Source organism: Lagopus muta, chromosome 2 (assembly GCF_023343835.1).
Source record: "Lagopus muta isolate bLagMut1 chromosome 2, bLagMut1 primary, whole genome shotgun sequence".
In the NCBI taxonomy this organism is placed as follows: domain Eukaryota; kingdom Metazoa; phylum Chordata; class Aves; order Galliformes; family Phasianidae; genus Lagopus; species Lagopus muta.
This window is the reverse complement of record NC_064434.1, coordinates 42,693,264-42,713,469: the sequence shown is the minus strand read 5'-3', so window position 1 is coordinate 42,713,469 and position 20,206 is coordinate 42,693,264. Positions and strand designations below refer to the sequence as shown.

General features: G+C 40.9%; 1 long non-coding RNA gene across 7 annotated transcripts in view; it reads left to right on the top strand.

Annotated features, from left to right (window-relative positions):
• LOC125689020 (uncharacterized) overlaps window positions 1-20,206 on the top strand; it is a 50,228-nt gene that overhangs the window by 21,596 nt on the left and 8,426 nt on the right. Inside the window, exon 1 of one of the 7 annotated variants that reach the window (XR_007374998.1) lies at window positions 2,511-2,711. The exons of 2 other annotated variants lie outside the window; for them this stretch is intronic. This is a non-coding gene — a long non-coding RNA (uncharacterized LOC125689020). Of the gene's footprint in view, window positions 1-2,510; window positions 2,712-8,632; window positions 8,724-20,206 lie in introns of those variants that run through there. 4 more of the 7 variants (XR_007374993.1, XR_007374991.1, XR_007374992.1 and 1 more) reach the window with 4 other exon arrangements.

Below are 20,206 nucleotides of genomic sequence, written 5' to 3'. Positions count from 1 at the left end.
GGGCAGTTTTGTCCTGCTCTCACCTTAGCTGTCTGTGTCCCCGCTGCCCAGCCCCTCTTACCTCATACTCAACTCACAGGCAAATGAGCCCTGCACACATCTGAGCTAAACTGCACGCAGTGGTCTTACTTTAGTCCTTGAGTTTTGCAGCATCTGGCTATAAACTTTGAACCTTGCTGTCAGTAACGCTATTCCCTATTAAGCCTGAAAACTGAAGTTAAACCTCCCACCCAGGAGGCTATTCATATTGCTTTCTCCTTACCATAAACCAGACTTCACTCTCTGCTTTGCTAAATACTAACTCTAACCTTTGCCCTAATCTTGATCTAAGCAGTAATCCTGTCACCCCGGTCTGAACTGGTGCTGGCTTTATACCAAATGACATTGAATGTTTTTGGAGCCTGCTACCTAATTATTATTATTATTTTTTTAAAGTACACTCACTGTAGCTCATTGTATTCAGTGCCATTTCTTTCCTCATTTGTTGCCAATTCTCTTATTGATGCTTACTAAAACTCACATCTAGTCTGGCCTAGCAGTCAAGTTATGGTCATGACAGTGACTAAGATTTGGGGTGCACTAACCTTCAAAGCCAGCAGAACTGGAGTTTGGGGATGCAATTTTGTGTCAAAAGTAGGACTACTAACTGGTGCCCAGACCAAATCCCATCCAGGAAGACAGTCAGCCTGACTTGGTGTCCTGGAAGAGAGTCCTTCCTTCCTTCCTTCCTAGCTTCCATTTTTTCGTGGTCCCTAGCAATCTGATGATTCACCCTCTCCTAGGCTTTTTCAAAGGAATGGAATGTCCATGGGTTGGACAACTCACAGAGGTGTGCCACCAGGGATGCGAATAGCCATTTCTCCAGAAAGGCCAGATGGATGGAGATGGATCCTGTTCCCTGTCACAGCCACAGCATGACAACCACTACTGCAGCTCACTACAAGTCCCACCACTGCTTTTTTTTTTTGCAGAATCTCATCTAAGAGTAATGAGATGAACACTTCATTAAGAGACATTGCAGACAAAATTTTAACTTGCAGAGAAAGAATATTTATGCCATGGCAGTGTCACAGGTGAAATGCAAGCCTGAACAGTCTTCCTTCCAAGAGGTAAGGTACAAGGGCTTCCTTTGTCATCCGTGTTAGTTCAGCTGAGAACTTGGATCATTTATACTCATGACAAAGATAAATTGTCACTTGCAATAATGGAAGCCATAGAATTGTAAAACCACAGAGCGGCTTTGATTGGAAGGGACCTCAAAGCCCACCCAGTTCCAACCCCCTGCTGTAGGCAGGGCTGCCACCCACTAGATCAAGCTGCCCAGGGCTCCATCCAGCCTGGCCTTGAGCGTCTCCTGGGATGGGTCATAATGCTCCCCATCTCTGCTGGGACCATTTGTGTACTAAAAAAATTATACAAACATATTACCACGATACCTTTAAAACCTGAATGCAAGTCTGTTGAAACATGTCATATTGGCAAGCTCAAAAAATGAATTCACTAGTTCTATATGGCTAGCAGCAATTTATTTACTGCAGCTCACAATGCAGCCTGTGTGAAGACTGAATTCATCGAGGTGGGCTTAAAGGCAGCCTGCACACATCTCGGCAGCTGTGTGAGTTTTCTGAGTGATGACGAAACCAAGGGTTTAAAAGGCAACTTCCGTTCCCCTTTTTTTTTTTTCTTTTTTTTTTTTTTTCCTATTTGCATTTCAGAATCCCTGTGCTGTTGCCAGAGAGGGGGCAGAAGGCCATGCTGTGAGGCCAGGTTTCAGACCGAGACATTACATACAGTGTCTAATCCTGTAAACCATAAAAATCTCACGTGAATAGTGCCATTGATAAAGCTTGCAGGTAAGGGGCTGCTTGTGTGAATGACTGCTTGAAGGGCAGAGCCCTCTTAATTTTGTCTGTAGGAAACTTTCCTAGCTAAGTTTTGTGTAAAAACACCTAAAAATCAGATCCTAATAACACTCTTGGCAGAGTTGCACTATGGTGTAGGAGGTCTTGCTGATAGCTGTGTGAAATGCAATGAAGTGATTAAGGGCTCTGCCAGAGCCAACATGCTGCACTCAGAGCAGAAGCTGCTTGGTGGGGCTGAGCACTGACTGGGCTAGAAACATGAGGCAGAGACCACCCTGGAAAACCTGTGAACACAGCAAAGCACACCTTCCAGTCCCCATCTTGTGTTCAGGGAAAAGAGGAGGTGGGTGAGAGGGGGTGAAGGGGAAAGAAACACTGCTGTTAGTGAGGCTGTCTGTTAATGACATGAGTCATTCCTCCAGTGTCAGCAAAGAAGCACTTAATTCATCCGCCAATTATAAATTAACACTGTAACTGCTTTGCCAGTCTAATTACCTCGCAATCTGAGAGGAAATGAGGGCTTGTTGTTCCTTAATAGCCTTTTCTTCAATGAACTGCTTCAAACATTGGCACTAAAAATAGCAGGGATGCGGAGGTGTGCGCAGAGCGAGACCTGTGTTTTGCTGTGAGCAGCAGGGCTTGTTCCTTCTGACGGAAATTGGAGGGAGGAAAATTTTATTCTGTAAGCTAAACAGGTACATCAGGTGTACGTGACAGACCGCCGGCTCTGGGTAAGACCCTGGGAGATAAGCATTTTCCTTGCCAAGACTGCTTTGTTCCACACAAGGAAGATTTTATTTTCCTAAATAGTTTAAATGAATAAGAACTACTGGTCATGCAAGTTCACAGGTATATATTTTCTTCTTTTTTTCCCTTCCTTTCTCTCTCTCTCTCTCTCTCTTTTTTTTTTTATGTTTTGTTTTAGCTATTTAATGACCTCTTCTGTGCAAGGCATGAGTACAGAGGTAATTCAGAGGTAATTCACATAATCATTGAGTTTCATTATTACAATACAGCCCTAAGGTTTTTCATCGTTGAACACTTTTTCTAAATGCTTTCTGCACTTAAAGATGGGAATGTGAACAATAACGTGTTCCTGAAAAGATGGATATGGATAACCTAGGCTCAATTTCTGTATCTATTAGCTCTTTTCAAGAAATTTCAAATGATGTCACAAGTGTGGTTGCAAACACTGTGGAAAGTCCCTGGCTATAGAATGTACAATTGGATTTGAGGAAAGTTGAGCAGTAGTTGTTTATCACACAACAATCTCAGTCCTTTAGGCTTCTCTGTGCAGATGCAAACTTCTAAATAAGGTTATAATTATGATCAAAAAGACCTATGAATGCTATGTAATGTGGGTGTTCTAGGCTGAAAATGTCACAGAACTAAAATGTTATAGTGTACATAAAGGAGAGATGGGCTTATTTGAAGACAATTGTTGAAGAAGAAAAAACCAAGCAACATCCACTGGGAATATTTGTACCTGCGACTCTCTCCTCAAAACTAGTATTTACTGTGAACAGGCTTTCAGAGACTGCCTAATGCGACAGCTTGTTGGGTTAAGTGCCAATTTTTCATTGCTTAGTCACTGAAATGTCTGACAGTACATCAGCTTCTTAGCAATTGTACAGCTGGTTAGGAAGAAAAAATCAATAGAACACCTACTCAACAAAATTTATTGACTTTTGTCAAAATGAAAACATTAGGTGGAATTGCTTCTAATTCAGTGGAAGCTCCAAACACATATTCTCTCCTGGACCACAATGCTTCATGAAAGGGGTTGATGCAGTTCCTCTACCATGTGTTGTCTCTTAAAAGAGCTCCTGGTCAAGCACTCCCTGATATCCTTCCTGCAGCATCACTTTTGGCAAATAAAAGGAGTGGGTGGAAATAATGAGTTTGATTGCTTAAATTTGGTTTAAATGAATGAGAGAGCAGCTGAGTAGGATAATCCAGAGGATTTTCCCCTGCAGAGGACTCCCAGAGGGATGTCCATTGTCTCTCATCCATTGTCTGTTTCTACACAGCCTATTTTCCTGGCTCCTCTGGCAGATATGCAGCACCTGGGGGTTTCCTGGGGCACCCAACCAGGTAAAGGCTGATGGGAATATTAAATATTTGGTTACTAACAAAAGTGTGAATTCTGCTAGGAGTAAAACCATTTTGAAAGGCTGAAGTTTTCTGCACGTAAGAGTTTCATGTTTCATGATGTCTCTGTTTCAAAGTTTAAATGATTCTTTTGGACTGGAAGTATAGGAGAAGGCAGACTCCAAAAATGCTGAAGGCTATATAAAGGTTGATCTCATGCAAAAAAATGGACAATTTCATCAGTTGATATGGGACTGCAGGAAACTCTAAGGATGGATAAATGTGTTTGGAAAATCTTTCAAGGGAAAAACAATTTTAGAAGTTTTCAGAAAAACTTAAAGGCACTTAGAGTAGCCTCCATTATCATCCTTTTTCCCTTATTATGTCTCCAAAGTAGAAAGAGTAGGAAAGAAGATCCAGTATGTAGCAGTCTTCACAAACCCTACATGAAGAATATACTTTGGAGTAAATAATTGGGCAGAAGAAACATGAACTAATTTTCACTGGAGTGGCTGGGAATGTAGTTGTGGCACTTCTCAGAACTGCTCTCTTAGTGAAAAAACTGCCTGAAATGTGAAGCCTTGCTGTGCTATGACAGTAAGGCAATGAGTCTTCCACACTAGAGCTCTATGGGGTGGGTAGGTTGCTTAGGAAAACAGCATGGTGTTTTGTCTGTGGAGTGTATGGATTCTATACAAAAACAGCAATTCATCTTTACATTCTATCAGAAATGCAATGAGGCCAATAAAAACAATTTTATCTGTAAGTCTACTATTGGGAATTAAGAATGTTAGATATGCAAATTTTGTAATTCAGATGGAACTGATGTGAAATTCTGAGTTTCAGGGTAAAATTACTTGAATCTTGTAAACAAAATATGCAGAAAGAACTATGAAACTCAGTCCTTATTTAAGACTGTATTGTAAAACGTGTTTAAAAGCATTTAATGTTCTTACCTAAGAAAGACATTAGCATCATAATTGTGTATTTTGAGTAAAATAATGGTGCAATTGTTTCACTACCATTAATCCTCCTTCCAATTCTTGATATTATGTCCTTGTTTAATACATTTTTACAGACATTTAAAAATTGTTTCTTTTTTTCGAGGTAGTTGACCAGTTGACAGTAAGGAATCACAGGGTTTTTGTTTTTTTTTTGTGGAGAAAAATATTTGTTTGCTGGATTTTTCATAAGAAGGCCAAAGTTGCCCGTGTAAAGAGGGAAAGAAGACTTTTCTTTGTAGTTTCAATGACAATGTTCATGGGCATTGGTTTTGTTTCCTGGAAAATCTTACATTGACCAGGTATAGACCAAAGTATCTCCTGTTGTTGATGGATACAGTAATTCTTTTTTCGTTATCCTTTCATTTTGATGTGAGGAGAAAAAATACATTGTTAGAGCATTAAATTAGAGTAGAGCATGACTGATTACTTCTATATTTGTTTTCTTTATTTATAATACATTTTTCTTTTGTCATAATTTGTCTTACGTGCTGAGACGTTAGGAAGACGTTTGTATAGTAGTTATAAATCTTATTTTAATCCTGGTGAAGAGAATGAATAAGTAATGCCACATCTGTCTTAACTTGTTATATGCCCTCCTGGTTACTGAGGACTTCCACAGAAGGTTAGATCTTTGTATACATCAAAGATGTATTGGTGTGTTGTACTTCTAACCTTGTCTGTCTCTAGCACAGGAATAGGTGTTTAACAGGTGAAAATCATGAGCAAGCTTTTTGAATGTTGCTCTGCAAGTGTTAGATCTTTCTTCTCATCTGTGGAGCTTCTGTTTTTGTACATTCAGGGCCTTAGCAAAGATGTGCATCAATTGATCAGCGCTCCTAAGAGAATGTGGAGGGGTAAACCAAGAATTCAACAAATTAGGGAGGTAATGTTAGTGAAGTTAATCAAAATGCAATAATTCAGTAATACTCGACAACATTTGGTGGCACTGCACCTGGCACACTGATTTTAACAAGTGTATCATCTGGAATACCTCATGACCTCATGGAGAAATATTGCCCTACAGAGTCCTTCAGCTTAGAAGGTGGTCATAGGCAAGTCTAGTATTGAAACCAGAAGAATTAAACCAGAAATATAATGTAAATCATTGAAAATGCTTACATAAGCATGAGTGTTTATTCAATTATAAAATGTCTTTAATTTAGTAAAATACCTGCTGTTTAGGAAGGGCTGGAATTTGAATAAAAGTTGTCTTGGGACTTAAACTCTATTAAAAATACTTGTGAATAATTACCTGCAGTAAATGTTACTGACCTCAACTCCTAAGGCCTGATGTACATTAGCTAAACATTCCTAATAACAGGTCTTACAAATCCAGAAAGTTCTACTTTCAAATGCTCATAAAATCTTGAGAAATTAAGTTTTAGATTAAGGCCTCATTGGATTAAAATAATCCAATAGAGGCTTTAAAATCTGCATGACTCTTATATTATACAGTTTGGTACTTTATTTTCAGGAAAGCAATACAGAAATCTCATTTAAAAATTTGGAAATTAATGTTATCTTTTGGAAGACAGGAGTAATTCTTACAAGAGTCTTATTTTCCCATAACTTCTAAACAATGGATTGCTTTGTCTTCTTTTGGCTTTTTCATAGGATCATTAAGGTTGGAAAAGACCCCTAAGATCACCTAGTTCAGCCACTACCCATCCCCACCATGCCCACTAACCATGTCCCTCAGTGCCACACCTACACGTGTCTTGTACACCTCCAGGGATGGTGACTCCACCACCTCCCTGTGCAGCCTGTGCCACTGCCTCACCACTCTTTCTGAGAAGAAATTTTTCCTTATAACCAACCTGAAATTAGGCTGTGAAACTCTGGCAAAGGCATGTTATAGTTACAGGCAAAGGATCTATCTTCAATGTGAACTGCCTTCTCTAAAAATTCTTGTAGTCAGTGTGAGGAGCAAAGTTTTGGATAAAAAAAAGGAAAATTTGTTGTCTACAGGACAAAGCTACTAAACCATGACTGATGGTAAAATTACTATTTTATTCTATACAACATAGGTTGTACCTGTGCCCCAGAAACCTGTGAGGAGGAAAACTTCTGAAAAGTTACATTTGTGCCTATGTAAATGGAAAACACAATATGCTTTATTGCAAAAGTCAATTCAGTATTTCATGAAGGGTGTTGTTGCATTTAAATGCGATACTGTGCCAACTCACTCTGGCATAGCATGGAAATTTCTGTGCAGAAGTCATAATAAGGCTCTCTGGAAATGTTCGTTTCACAGCCTATAAATAGCAGAGACCTCCAGCCCATAAAGAGGTACTACGTTGCTGGCACTTTATGAGCACTAAGGGAAGTTGTAAAATGAGGCTTTAACAACTTCGTCATGGAACTGGAAGGAGAAAAACATTAGGGAGCAAAGTTCAGAAAAGATATGAGAGAGAGGGTATCTTCAGAAGACCTAGAAGGAGGCTGCCTGGATATAGCCTGAAGGCTTGTGTTTGAAGGCTGAAGACCCCGGATGACAAAGATAAAGGTCTGAAAAGATACAGAAGGCTTTTACTTCTTTGGAAAAATCCTCCTTCTGTCAGATGCTGCCAGAAGGCCAGGTCTCCCTCCTTGTTGTGATTTTGGTCAAACAACAGCTTATATTGCAAAAGGGTCTGAAACTTCATTCATCATAGAATCTTCTGAGTTGGAAAGGACCTTTAAAGGTCATCTAGTCCAACTCCCCTACAATAAACAGAGACAGGCACAGCTAGATCAGAGTGCTCAGAGCCCCTCCAGCTCGACCTTAAAGGTCTTCAAGGTCAACATACCCATCACCTCCTGAAGCAACTTGTTCTTGTGCCTCACCACCTTTATTGTAAGAAAACTTCTTCCTTATATCCAACCTAAATCTCTCCTTTCGTTTGAGGCCTTTTCCACTTGCCTTACCACAGCAAACCCTGCTAAAGTCTGTCCCCTTCCTTCTTACAGCCTCTTTTACATATTGAGAGGCCTCATTAAGGTCTCCCATGAGCCTTCTCTCCTCCAGGCTGAAGAGCCTCAGCTCTTTCAGCCTGTCCTCATAGGGGAAGTGTTCTACTCATTGGAGCATTTTTTGCGGCCCTCCTATAGATGCACTCCAACAGGTCCACATCTTCGCTGTACTGGGGACACCATGGCTAGACAAAGTACCTGGAGGTGAGTTCTCACCAGCGGAGTGAAGAAGCAGGATCACCTCCTTTGACCTGCTGGTCACGCATCTTTTGATGTAGCCTAGGATACTATTGACATTCAGGGCTGTGAGATCACATTTCTGGCTCACGCCCAGCTTGCCATGTACCAGTACCCCCAAGCCCTTTTCAGCAAAGCTGTGCTCCATTCTTACATCCCCTAGCTTGTACTGATAATGGGGGTTGCCATAACCCAGGTGCAAGACCCTGCACCTGAATATGTTGAACCTCATGAGGCTCACCTGGGCCTGCTGCTCAAGCCTGTTACGGTCTCTCTGGATAGCATTCCATCCCTAGGGCCTGTTGACCATATGATATAGCTTGGCAAAAGTTTGTTATCTGCAAACTTGCTGATAATACACTCTGTAGTAGAAATGCTAAGTCACGGCCTGAAGCAGAGATTGAGCACCTGGTGGGAAGGCAGGGCCAACCCAGGGGAGCTCAGGTGTATGCAATGCATCTGACTGACAGGAAGGAGTGGAGTCAGGATCCACCCCTTCCCAGGCCTCATTTAAGGGTTGGCAATAGGGATGAGGGTATCTTGCTGGAGATCCCTATGTACCTGAGCTTTTCCAAAGGTAAGCAGCTCTTTTGCTTTGTTTCTGTATCTATAGCTGCTGCATTTGGGCTTGTCCTTATTTGCTGCAGCTAAAGACTTTGCTATCCCACTGTTATTGCTGTACTTTCCATAATGTTATAGTGTTACACGCTTGATCCCATTGTTGATGTCATTGTTGAAGATGTGAAACGGCACTGGTCCTAGCACTGACCCCTGAGAGACACAACTTGTCACTAATCTCCATCCAGACATTAAGCCATTGATCACCTTTCTCTGGGTGTGCTCTCACAGGCAATTCCTCATCTTTTGAGCAGTCTACACGTCAAATTCATGTCTTTCTAATGCAGAGAACGACGTAAGGGTATTGTGGGGGACTGTGTTGAAGTCCCTGTTGGAGTCCAGACAGATGACATCAGTGGCTCTTCCCTTGTCCGCTGACTTAATTCCATGCCAAAGTAGTTTTATGCTTAAATGCTTGAGCTACAAGATTCTAGAGATTATTTTAATTCTATTTCTTGAGACTTAAGTATTGACGGAGTACAGGCTGACTATAAAACAAGACTATTTTGAAGAGTCAATGATAAGTCATTGGTTTGATTGGTCTGTGTGGATTATGTCTGTGATTACCACAGCAGCATTTCCTCTAGCATGTCCATTCATGCCTGTGTGGGAAGAGGGGCTCTGTACTACTTAACAGATGCTCTTGCTGAGAGGAGAGATGACTTTGCAGTTAATGTGTGTGGACATTAAGCTTATCAGCACCTGTAGAAAATGCTTCTTCATGGCCTTTGAAGTTTTTTTAGATGTAAGAGAGCAGGAAGATTAGATGGATCAGAAAAAAATAATTTTAATAGCTTCTATGGATAAAACAACAGATTTTTAGAGAGATCAACAAAAATAAGCACTGTAAAAGCAGCAAATGGCAATAGTACTCTGCAGTCATTCATATAAATCTCTTGGTTATGACAGCAAATCCAATAACATTTTCTACTCATTTCTGAAGCAGACTAGCATTTTTCAGAGTGAGAGCTTCATTTACTGTGAATAACATGGTCTTTCAATTTAGAAAACAATTAGTCTGTGACTACTGATGCCTCAAAACCCTGGAAATATCCAAATGTTTCCAATGTTTATTGTTGGATAGGTGGAAAAGAATAATTTGTTCTCTAATTGAGTGTTTTCAAGACCTCAATGAAACAGCATTATGAGTATCTGAAAATTTAAAAACGTGCTACAAGCAGATGATTTAGACTTTATTGATGTACCATTGCTTGCATTTGCTACAGCTAATGTCTTATTTTGAAAACATCCTTTTTCCAGCAAATTAGTAGAAAACAAGAAGCAATACTTGCTTCTAGCAACATTTCTACACCGTAGGCTGTCTAAATCAGAGGGCAAATTTGCTACTGATGTTGATACAGAAAAATCTTTTGATTGCTATTCTACGAGTCCTTAGAGAAGAAACATAAGGAATCATTCTGTCAACTCTCAATGCACAGAAATAGTGAAGTACATCCTAGTAAGATGTTTATCTCTCTAACCTGCAATGAACAGTATCTTAAAATGTTTTACAGCTCCTAGAAGTTATTTCTGCACATTAGGTAAGGCTACATTGATTAATGTCTGTTTATTAAGGATGATAGAGAGTCTCTTTCAGTGATTGTATAATGCCTCTTTTTAACAGCACACCAAATGTTTTACAATTAAAATAATTTCATCTTGATTATGATACGTTGAAGAACTTCTAGAAATACATTAGATAATAAAGAACTGCTGAAAAATATTTTAGGTATAAATGTAACCCTGCGAATGACATAACTGGCCAGTAAGGTACAAATACATTTTATTAGATAGCCTATACTAGCTTTGAAATTCCTGACTTCCTTCTGGTTTCAGAAGACAATTGTCTTAACTGAACTCTACCGCTTTCTCTGCAAAAACAATCCAGAATACAGGCAACTCTAATGCATACAGACTTGACAGAAGGTTGGATGCTGTGTTTGTGTGAGGAGTATAATGTGCTGAGAGACTGAGGAGTTTGTGTTAATGTGCTGTGGGAATATCGACTTAGGAAATGGCATAATTTTTTAATCTTTAAAGCCTTATATTCTTTCTTATTTAATAGAGTTTATAAATACTGCTCCTGATCTGGTAGCTCAAAGAATATTTCCCTTGGGTAAACTAATTTTGGATGTACTGTGGAAACATGATAAATAATGACTGTACTGAGACTAACTTGGAAAAAAAATCTATTGTGTACAGGCTAAAAAAGAAAAAAACCCAAGCATCTGAAGTGGATAACTGTTAGTTTAATATATGTTTGCATTTCAGGGTACAATGTGTGCAGTTGTCAGAAAGCTAGCTGACCTGCTGAGACTCATTTTCCTGAAATCTCTCTAGAAGTGATAAAGACTATTTCAAAGTTCTTTTGCAAAGGGGAGTGATTAGTTCATTCTGTCTGGATGAGGTATGACAAGAAATATATCTTGCATGCCATGAGGTGAGGCAATGGGGAAAGGTTTCCCAAAGTAAAACTAATGAAGTATTACTCTGCCCTGGTAAGGCCTCATCTGGAGTACTGTGTCCAGTTCTGGGCTCCCCAGTACAAAAAAGACAGGGATCTCTTGGAAAGAGTCCAGCGGAGGGCCACAAAGATGGTGAAGGGCCTGGAGCATCTCTGCTATGAGGAAAGGCTGAGTGAACTGGGTCTGTTCAGCCTTGAGAAAAGAAGACTGAGAGGGGACCTGATCCAGGTCTATAAATATCTAAGGTGTGGGGGGCAGAATGGCGAGGCCGGACTCTTTTCAATGGTGAGTGGAGACAGGACAAGGAGAAACGGCTGGAAACTGCAGCATAGGAAGTTCCGCACAAACGTGTGCAAGAACTTCTTTACAGTGAGGTGACGGAGCACTGGAACAGGCTGCCCAGGGAGGTGGTGGAGTCTCCTTCTCTGGAGATGTTCAAGACCTGCCTGGATGCCTACCTGTGCTACCTGGTGTAGGGAACCTGCTTTGGCAGGGGGGTTGGACTCGATGATCTCTGGAGGTCCCTTCCAACCCCTACAATTTTGTGATTCTGTGGCGCAGATCATGTGAAAAGTCTGTCAGAGTCTCTAGACTTCCATCTCCAGAGCAGAACAGATGACTAAATATTAGGGCTGCTCCAAAAGTTATGCCTCCTATTTTATGTTGGCCCACAGTGTCAGAATCAGGTGTTGGTGGTGTAACAGTAGAGGCTGAATTTTCCTACCAATGTTCTGTCACATTTTGTCACTGTGTGCAAAGGAGCAGTCTGACAAAATAGCGTCTGATATGGAAGTGCAGATGAAGAAAAGGTGTGTCAATTCCCCCATGTCATGGTTCTATGTTTTTTTTTTGTTTTGGGTTTCAGTATTCCACGTTGTGGAAGAAATGGCACCTACTAATGTACGTTGATGCTTGCTGAATGTTGATAGGAATGAAACAGTGGATGTGAGTACAGTTATATGATGGTGTGTTTCACCAGTGGTAACAACAACATGAAAGAAAAGGCACATTTCAGAGAGTCTTGTAGATTTTTTATTAGAGCAACATGCAGTCTCTTGTTCATTGCTGGCACGAAGATGCATAGCTAATGGCAATGACTATGTTGAAAAATAGTGTTTTTATAGCTGAGAATTTCCTCTGTCAAATAGCATTATTTTGTTCTTTGTTGTAGTTCCTATGGAAATAAATAGGAAGCATTACATTTGGAGTGACCTACATATGCATGCTATTTTTTTGTGTGTTGAAATCATGCTGACTGACCTGTAGCTTTCTCAGGTCACACCTGATAGTCTTCTTTAGCAATCAAATAATTCACTCACTTTCTGAATCTTTTGAGATTGGTTTGTGCTTGTCTAAACAGTGATATGTTTGCATTCCTCAGACTTTGTTTTCATTCGTGGTGCCATCTCATTGCTATGTATGTGCTATTTAACTAGTAAAGCTTGTCTTTGCTGCATTACACTGTAAGTTACTTAGCCATAGTGCTAGCAATCTTACAAAGACAGAAAAAGGACAGTCTCTTAGAAAACACCAGAATAAGTTTATCAATTGCTTTATGAGTGAGGAGTTCAAAGTTATGTTGTAGCTTCTTGCTTAATTTCTATCTGAATGTAGGCTGTAACTTTCTAATGAGTGCAAATGTGTATTAATATAAGTTAGTAAGTATATTACAAATGTTTGGAGATTTGGTAGTCAACCAATACATATTTTTTTTTCAGTTGAAACAGATAACAAAAAGACACTTTATACAATGGCACAGCTGTAGGATTCTTGATGATTGCAAAAGAGTGCTTAAACACATCAAGGGAGAAGATTCTTTTGCTTTCAGACTGGCTGCAGGCTGTGGTGTGGGTACTGCAAGGACCTTGGCAACTACTGCCAATGCAGTCTTAATGAGAGACTCTACTGAAGCAGAAATCCAATTCTGTTTGGATTTATATTGTGTTTTCTCTCCCTCCTGAGCATCCATACTGGAATCTGGCACTCTATCAGGGAGGACAGACTCTGAAGGACTCAAAATACACAGTAGGGATCAATCAGATTAAATATAGGATGTGGGAACAATTCAATGAAAATTAGTTATTTGAACCACAGCCACATCAAGCCTTTCCCCTTCCTATAGGCAACCATAAATCCATAAAAATTAAACTATCCTCCTCTTTTCTTGACTTTTGCCAAGAACTTTGCCAAGGAATTACACAAAATTTCCTGATCAGCGTTTTTTCCCTGGTGCTTTTTGCAAGTCTTGATGCTGTAAGTCATCTTTATGTAAGTCTGGAACGATGCCAGAAGTGGGACTGAAGAATTGTACCTCAGTCATTTCAAGAGCCAACATCTGACTCTTTCTCAATGCAAAAGGAAGACTCAAAAATGTTATTTGCAATGACTAGGTAATTTCTTGCAACTGCAGATGTAACACTGCTGTGTACAGAGCGTGCTTCTCTTGTCCTGTCACCATCAGATAGTGTAAAAAGTCCGTTTCCCTCATATTTATGAAGTTCCCTTTTAAGTACTGGAAAGCTGATGGTAAAGCCCAGCTTCTCTTGTCCTCTCCTCTACCACCTCCTGCAGGTGTACCCGGTTCTGCTGACATTCTTAAAGTGAAAGGTACTTTGCCTAGGGTTTTCTATAGTCTTCATCCACCGTTCTCGCAGGTCATCATTGCTAAGACTGATAACTGGGTGTTCCCTGGTTTCATCTCTATAGATCAATACGATTGCATCCGAGATTGCTGGCGCAGAAGGTGGGAAGCTGGGTGTGGTACCAAGCCATGCTCACAATACTAAACAAGCTGTGTGACCAGAATACAGCAGCATGGTGTGTTTTCAGTACACAAGCCCTCAGAAACAAAGACCAGTAGTGTTGAAAATGATCTGATTATTGAAAAGTACAGTCCAAACAGCTCTGCAGCTTTTTGGAGGTCATGTTTTCAAGCCCTTGTATTTTGAGTGATGCTTAGGCACAGTAGAAGTGTCCAGGGCACGAAAAGAACAAATAGTTCAATGTCAGAAGCAAATCGTGTGACTGCAAGTCAGCCTGCTTGTACTAGAAGTACAGCCAGCTAGCTTACAGCTGGAAATTCCCACTTGAGACATTAAGCTGAGAACTGTTTTGCCCTTGAAGCAGCAGGGTGGTATGGAGACAGCTGTACAACTCTCACGTTCTCATGAGGGCTTCAGAAAGCCAGGTTACAGGCGAAGCAGCACAACTATCTCAAGGCTTCACAGCCATCCACTGAAAATACTGAGTCTGAGTCAGTCACCAAGGGCATGGCTTCAACACAGCCACAGGCTCCTCTGTTTGCAGCCCCTCTCCTGTCTAGGCACCCTTTAACACATGGCCCTGTAAGGACTGGCTATGGTGGCCTGATATGCATTAGTACCTGCAAGCAGAAGGAAGCCACAGAGGCCTGAGCAGAGCTTTTTGCTTTATATGTGCCCTCACTCTGCTTGCTCGTGTTTTGGCAGAGCTGTATCCTACTATGCTCTCTTTAGCAGAGGATTGATGATGTATTATAGCAAACCCCTTCTGACATTCTGAGGGAGGTGAGGTTCTCCCTCTTTAACAGTTAATGATCTGGAAAGAGAAGCAAAAGGTAAGGTGACATTGGTGTGCTGCAGCTTGTGGGGCAGATGGGCTGTCTTTGGGAGTTTGGAGCTGCTCTGGAGGTCCTGGTGCTCCCTGGGCCTGAGGGACCCCCACTGGTGGCATCCTGTAGTGAGAATGGGGTTGGTGCCACAGGGTGCTGACAGTGGGATGCTGAGCAGGCCAGGAGCTATGCTGCTCTTTAAGCAGACCAGTTAAATGAAGGCCTGCTCTATGCATCAGATCTATGGATCAGATCTTGCTGCTCTCATAATGCCACTTATAGCATGGTTTGTTTTAACATCAGTGCTCCTTTGGTGAAATCCCCAGTGTAAACACAGCTGTGCTGGCACAATGCAGTGTATTGGCAGGGCTTGGCCTGAGCTACTGCCAGGCTGCTGTGAGATGCTTCTTCAGAAGCAGTCCTCAGTACAGGCTTGTAGAGGAGCTCTGACCTAAGGTGGGCTCAGTGTTGGTGTTTTTTGCCATCATCAGAAATGACAGGAGCAGCAGTGAAGAGGCAAGGCAGCAGCACAAGCCACTGCCACAAAAGCAACCTCTTTTTGCCTATTGGGTGGCAATGGGTTGGTAGGGGACTGGAAGCAAGAAGAAAATGGTGAGTACTGAACTGGCTGTGGCAGCCAATAGCTATCAGTGGCGTGCTAATTCACATGAAATTAAGATAAGTTTGACACAGTTGCTTGATGACACTGTTAATGACTTTGTGAAGGCTGGAAGCTGCTTCAGTGCTTACAGGAAGATCTGTCATGATTGTGCTGTGTTTTGCCAGGAAACCCAAATCTGGGCAACTCTTAGGGTGAGAGGAAAGTCTTACGTTACAGCGCTGGAGCTCAACGCTGCATCTTTTTGTCTAAAATAAATATAAAAGCTTTCAAAATCCAGGCCTTAAAACTAAGGTCTGAAGTATGCTGTCTAACACATAAAGTGGAATTTACACATAAAGTGGTCAGTAACTCCAAATGAATGTATTTAATTACTGCTTTCTCATTTCTATGAATGTGGTGTTTCCAAAAGTAGCTGGTCCCATTGCATCTTTTATCCTCCAGTGGTACCAAGATATGCAGGGTATTTGCTTGGAAAACAATTACTGGACGAGTTTTTCTTCTTGCCATCCTGGACTTTCAAAAGATGTCCTTTCAGAGAGAAGACTACAGATGCTTTGGAGCTGTCAAACAGCCAGTTGCTGTTTTCAAACTGTCAACATGTCACATCTGTTCAGGTATCAAGAATGTCAGCAATACAGCAGGATGACAAGAGCAAGGCACTCTGCCTGCTGCCCTGGATAAAAACACCATGTGAACAATTGTAGCTGTTAGCAATGCTATTTGGAGAGAGTGAACTGTGTTTTGTTGGCTTTTAAGTTTGCAGCAGAGAAGATAAAGCTCCTCTTGCTCAAATTCTTGATGTCACACTACAAAACAATAATGATCATTACATCACACCAAATACGTGTTCACAAAGCCAGCAGCTCAGTTCTGCTTAGCTTGCAGCATGATGTGGACATTTCAGGATGCCTTCTGTATTTGCTGGTGTGATGGAAATGTTCTGCTTGACACTGTGCTGTGGTGCTTCAGTTTGGAGATAACCAGAAGATAACTGCATGGCATTTGTAGTGACACCTTCTCCGTTTGTGCCTTCAGCCATATTATACACATGCTCTCAATGCTTATAATTCCATTGTAGTGTCAGTCTTGTTCTTGGCTTGTTCCTGGGAAAAAGAGTTCTGCATTTTTTTTCAGAAGGATGATTGAAAGGAGCAAAAAAAAAAAAAAAAAAAAAAGTGAGTCCCCAGGCTCTAGAAAAGTAAAAAATGTTGTTGGTTGAGGTGCTTCACTTCAGAAAGGTGAAACTACAGCAATTCTGACTTTTTTACTTTCCCTTGTCCCATCATGTGAGACACCTTAGGTCAGGTTATTTGATCTGGAAGGGCATGAAGCTTGCACAACCTGTTGTCATGTGTGGGAGAAAGCAGTGAGAGCTGTCTGGGCACAAGGACACATGGGCTGGTGTGCTGGCATCCAACAGTCCTCAGGAGGGATCCGCGTATTAGTAGCTCTTCTCAAAATCATGAAAAGCTTTATGAAATAAACAATGCTGTCTGTGGGCTGCCCGAAGAAAAAGCAGGGAGTAAATTTTGATTAAAATGTAGCTCTGAAGTGCAGGAGCCAGCTCTAGTTTTACCTGCTCCTTATGGCATGGCTACAGAGTACAGCTTATGTTGCCATGACTGCCATGGTAGATAAAATGGTACAAGGTCAATGTGGGTATAAAATAAATTAAAAAAAAAAAAAAAAGCAGAGTTAGTAAAGAAAAGTTATGATTCTTATCGTAGAATCCTTAGTGTTTAAAGGGACCTTTAAAGATCATCTAGTCTAACTCCCTTGCAGCGAACAGGGCCATACACAGCTAGATGAAGTTGTCCATGGCCTGATCCAGCCTTATCTTGAATGTCTCCAAGGACAGGGCATCAACCACATCTCTTGGTAACCTGTTCCAGTGCCTCACCACCCTCACTGGAAAAGTCTTTTTCCTTATACCCAACCTAAATCTATCCTCTTTGAGTTTGAAACGGTGTCCCCACTTTATTTTATTTATTTATTTTTGCTGACAGACCGAGTTACTCGTTGCAAGTACACTTGGGTGCTTGGTGGCAAGTGGGATCTGAATGGTCTTTCAAAGGCTCCTGGCTGCCATTTTACACCAGGTTGGGGTGGGCTGGGAACTCCGTGCAGCTTTGCTGAAAACTGATTAATTTCTGCACAGTTGGGAGAGAAAAAAAAAAGTATTTGTACACTTGCTACTGATGGCTTTCCAGATACTTCTTGTGTCTTTTTGTTGTTAGGTTTTGCACTATCTAAAATAATCACAGTGCTCGCTCATTCATATGCCATAGGAACTGTGAAGGATGACCCTTGGAAGGTTTTGACCATTGCCTGGAATGCAATTGGCACATGGAGAGGATACATTATGTCCATGGTTTTAGCAGCATAATCAGTGATAAAATAGCTGAAAAACTCATTCAAATGGTTGCCCACAGTCCATTGAAGTGCGTGAGACAGTGCATGTGTTCAGAGTGCCATTGATTTTAGTCTAGCTGCCAACTTTAGGAATTAATGTTGTAGTGATTTGCACTTGTTTCATGTTTCCATACCCCTAGATCTGGAAACATAGGTACAAAAGCAAAAGTAGGCCCTTGAGTTTCAGAAGAATTGAGGATCTTGAGCTCTGTGGACTGCTGATGAAAGAGTGTAAATAAGAAGTCCTGAATATCATGCAGATGTTCTTGTTTAGTGCAGCCAGTACCTTTATTCTTGCTGGCTATTTTCTAGTTTTTGTTTATTATTTTTCTTTCTTCAGGCAGAATTGCAAGGAAATCCTTGAGACCTGCAATATCCTAGTGGCAGGATTGGTCTTGAATTGAATCCAGTTTCTTGAGGCATTTGAAGCAATAAGGAGGCTGTTAAATTTGAGTTTGTAGTGGACTAAGCAAGCAAAGGAGTGGTTACAGAGAATGCAACAAACATTTCCTAAGTAAGAAAATTCTTCAGATGTGGGAGGGGAAAAAAGTTCCAGCTTTTAAAGGCTATACAGAGAGCAGTTCCTCCAGAACACCCCACGGAAAAGTTGTGTATCTGATCTCAGATGATGTAAGATCTCCCAGCTCAAAATGCTGAGACATTAAATAGAAGATTTGAATTAGGATGGAATCATTTCTCTTCTGGGATTAGGGGAATACTGCAGCTGAGATTTTTATTCTATGAAGACATATAAAGGGCTAGAAGTAGAACACTGCTACTGTATTGGCAGGGTGACAAGATCTGAAAGTGGCAAACACCTAAAATGAATAGGTAGAAGCGCAATTACTTTGAATAAATTGCTTCTTCTCTCCTTTTCTTTCACCATTTTTCTCACTTTCTATAATTATTGCTGTTAAGTACTAATTACAGTATGATTTACATTACAGTCTGAAAGAATAATCGGTTCTGGTTTAAAGCATATCCTGTGAAAGAACCAATTTAGAAGGCATTGACAGAAGACTGCAAAAGCTGTTGTATTTCAATGTCCAGTACATCTCAGACAAGACCAGGCATGAATTCCAAGAAGTATGAGCTCTGTTTGTGTGGTGTAACCACCCTGGTGCAATTTTGTAGAATGCTAAAAATCAAAGGGCAGAACTGTGCTCATTAATGCCTGAATTTATGCGGAGCATACCAATGTTAACCTTTAACTGGATTCCAGTGTGTTTAACATTGCTTTTCCTACAGAACAATGAAAGTTGAGAGCAACAGCTAGGATATGGATAGGTACAGAGCATGATTTAATTTTTATTTATTTATTTATTTATTTTAAGGGGAGAGGAAGAGGCAAAGCATCACATTGTCAACTATTAACCAGAGTAACAACAGGAGCTGCTTGTTACTCAGGAAGCCTGGGCAGGGAGAGCACCTATGAAATGCTTCTAAAGATGAAAGTTTTCTAGCAGAGTGCCTGCATGACCCCCAAACAAATGTAGTATTGCAGTAGTCTCCTGGATTTGTTTGAGAGGAAGGAGGTTTCTGGACGAGTGGGCAGTCACTAAGCAGCTTGGGAGAAACTGCTGCTTCTTCCCTTCTTGGAAAAGGGAAGATGCAAGCGTGGGAGCTCTGCAGCTTTGTAGAAAGGGGCAGGGGGAAGGAGAGAATGAGCATCCCCTGGTCTTTTAACCATGTTCCAGTGAGTAAAGTCAACCTTATTCACAAGGGCAGAAGAAGGAATTATTTAGCTGTTTAAACCAACGTGAGGGTCCTAGATAATAAACAGGCAAAGTGAAATTGCTCATTTATGACCATAAATTCAGTAGTGATGGCATTGCTGAAACTTGATGGGAGACTTCTTGTGACTGAAATCTTTAAATCACTGGTTATTTATGACCTCTTGGGAAAGGTCTGGTGGGCACACTGAAATAGCAACAACAACAAAAAAGGATGATTTATTTACCAGTAACAAATGACAAAAAGAAATTTATCTCCTGGATTAATTTCTCATCACCAAATGCAGTGTTGGTTGCTGTCTGTGAGACAGCAGCAGTACTTATGGAGGAACAGATGACTGGCTCCTTGAGCAACTATTCCTAATGTAGCTCAGGAAGAAAAAGAAACCTGCATCTTCACGGGAGACCTTGAGTGACGTATGCTGACAGCAGTGACTAGGACTGAAGTATCTTCAGTATTATTAAATAATGCTCTTAATTTTCTTGCTAAAAAATATTGCCCTGTAGACCAGAGAAGCTCTAAGGAAGACTTTTGACTTAGCAGAGGAAAAGTATCAGGGTAAAAAATACTGATATAACAAGGAAAAATGTTTGTAGCATTGTTACATTTGTTGAAGGCAA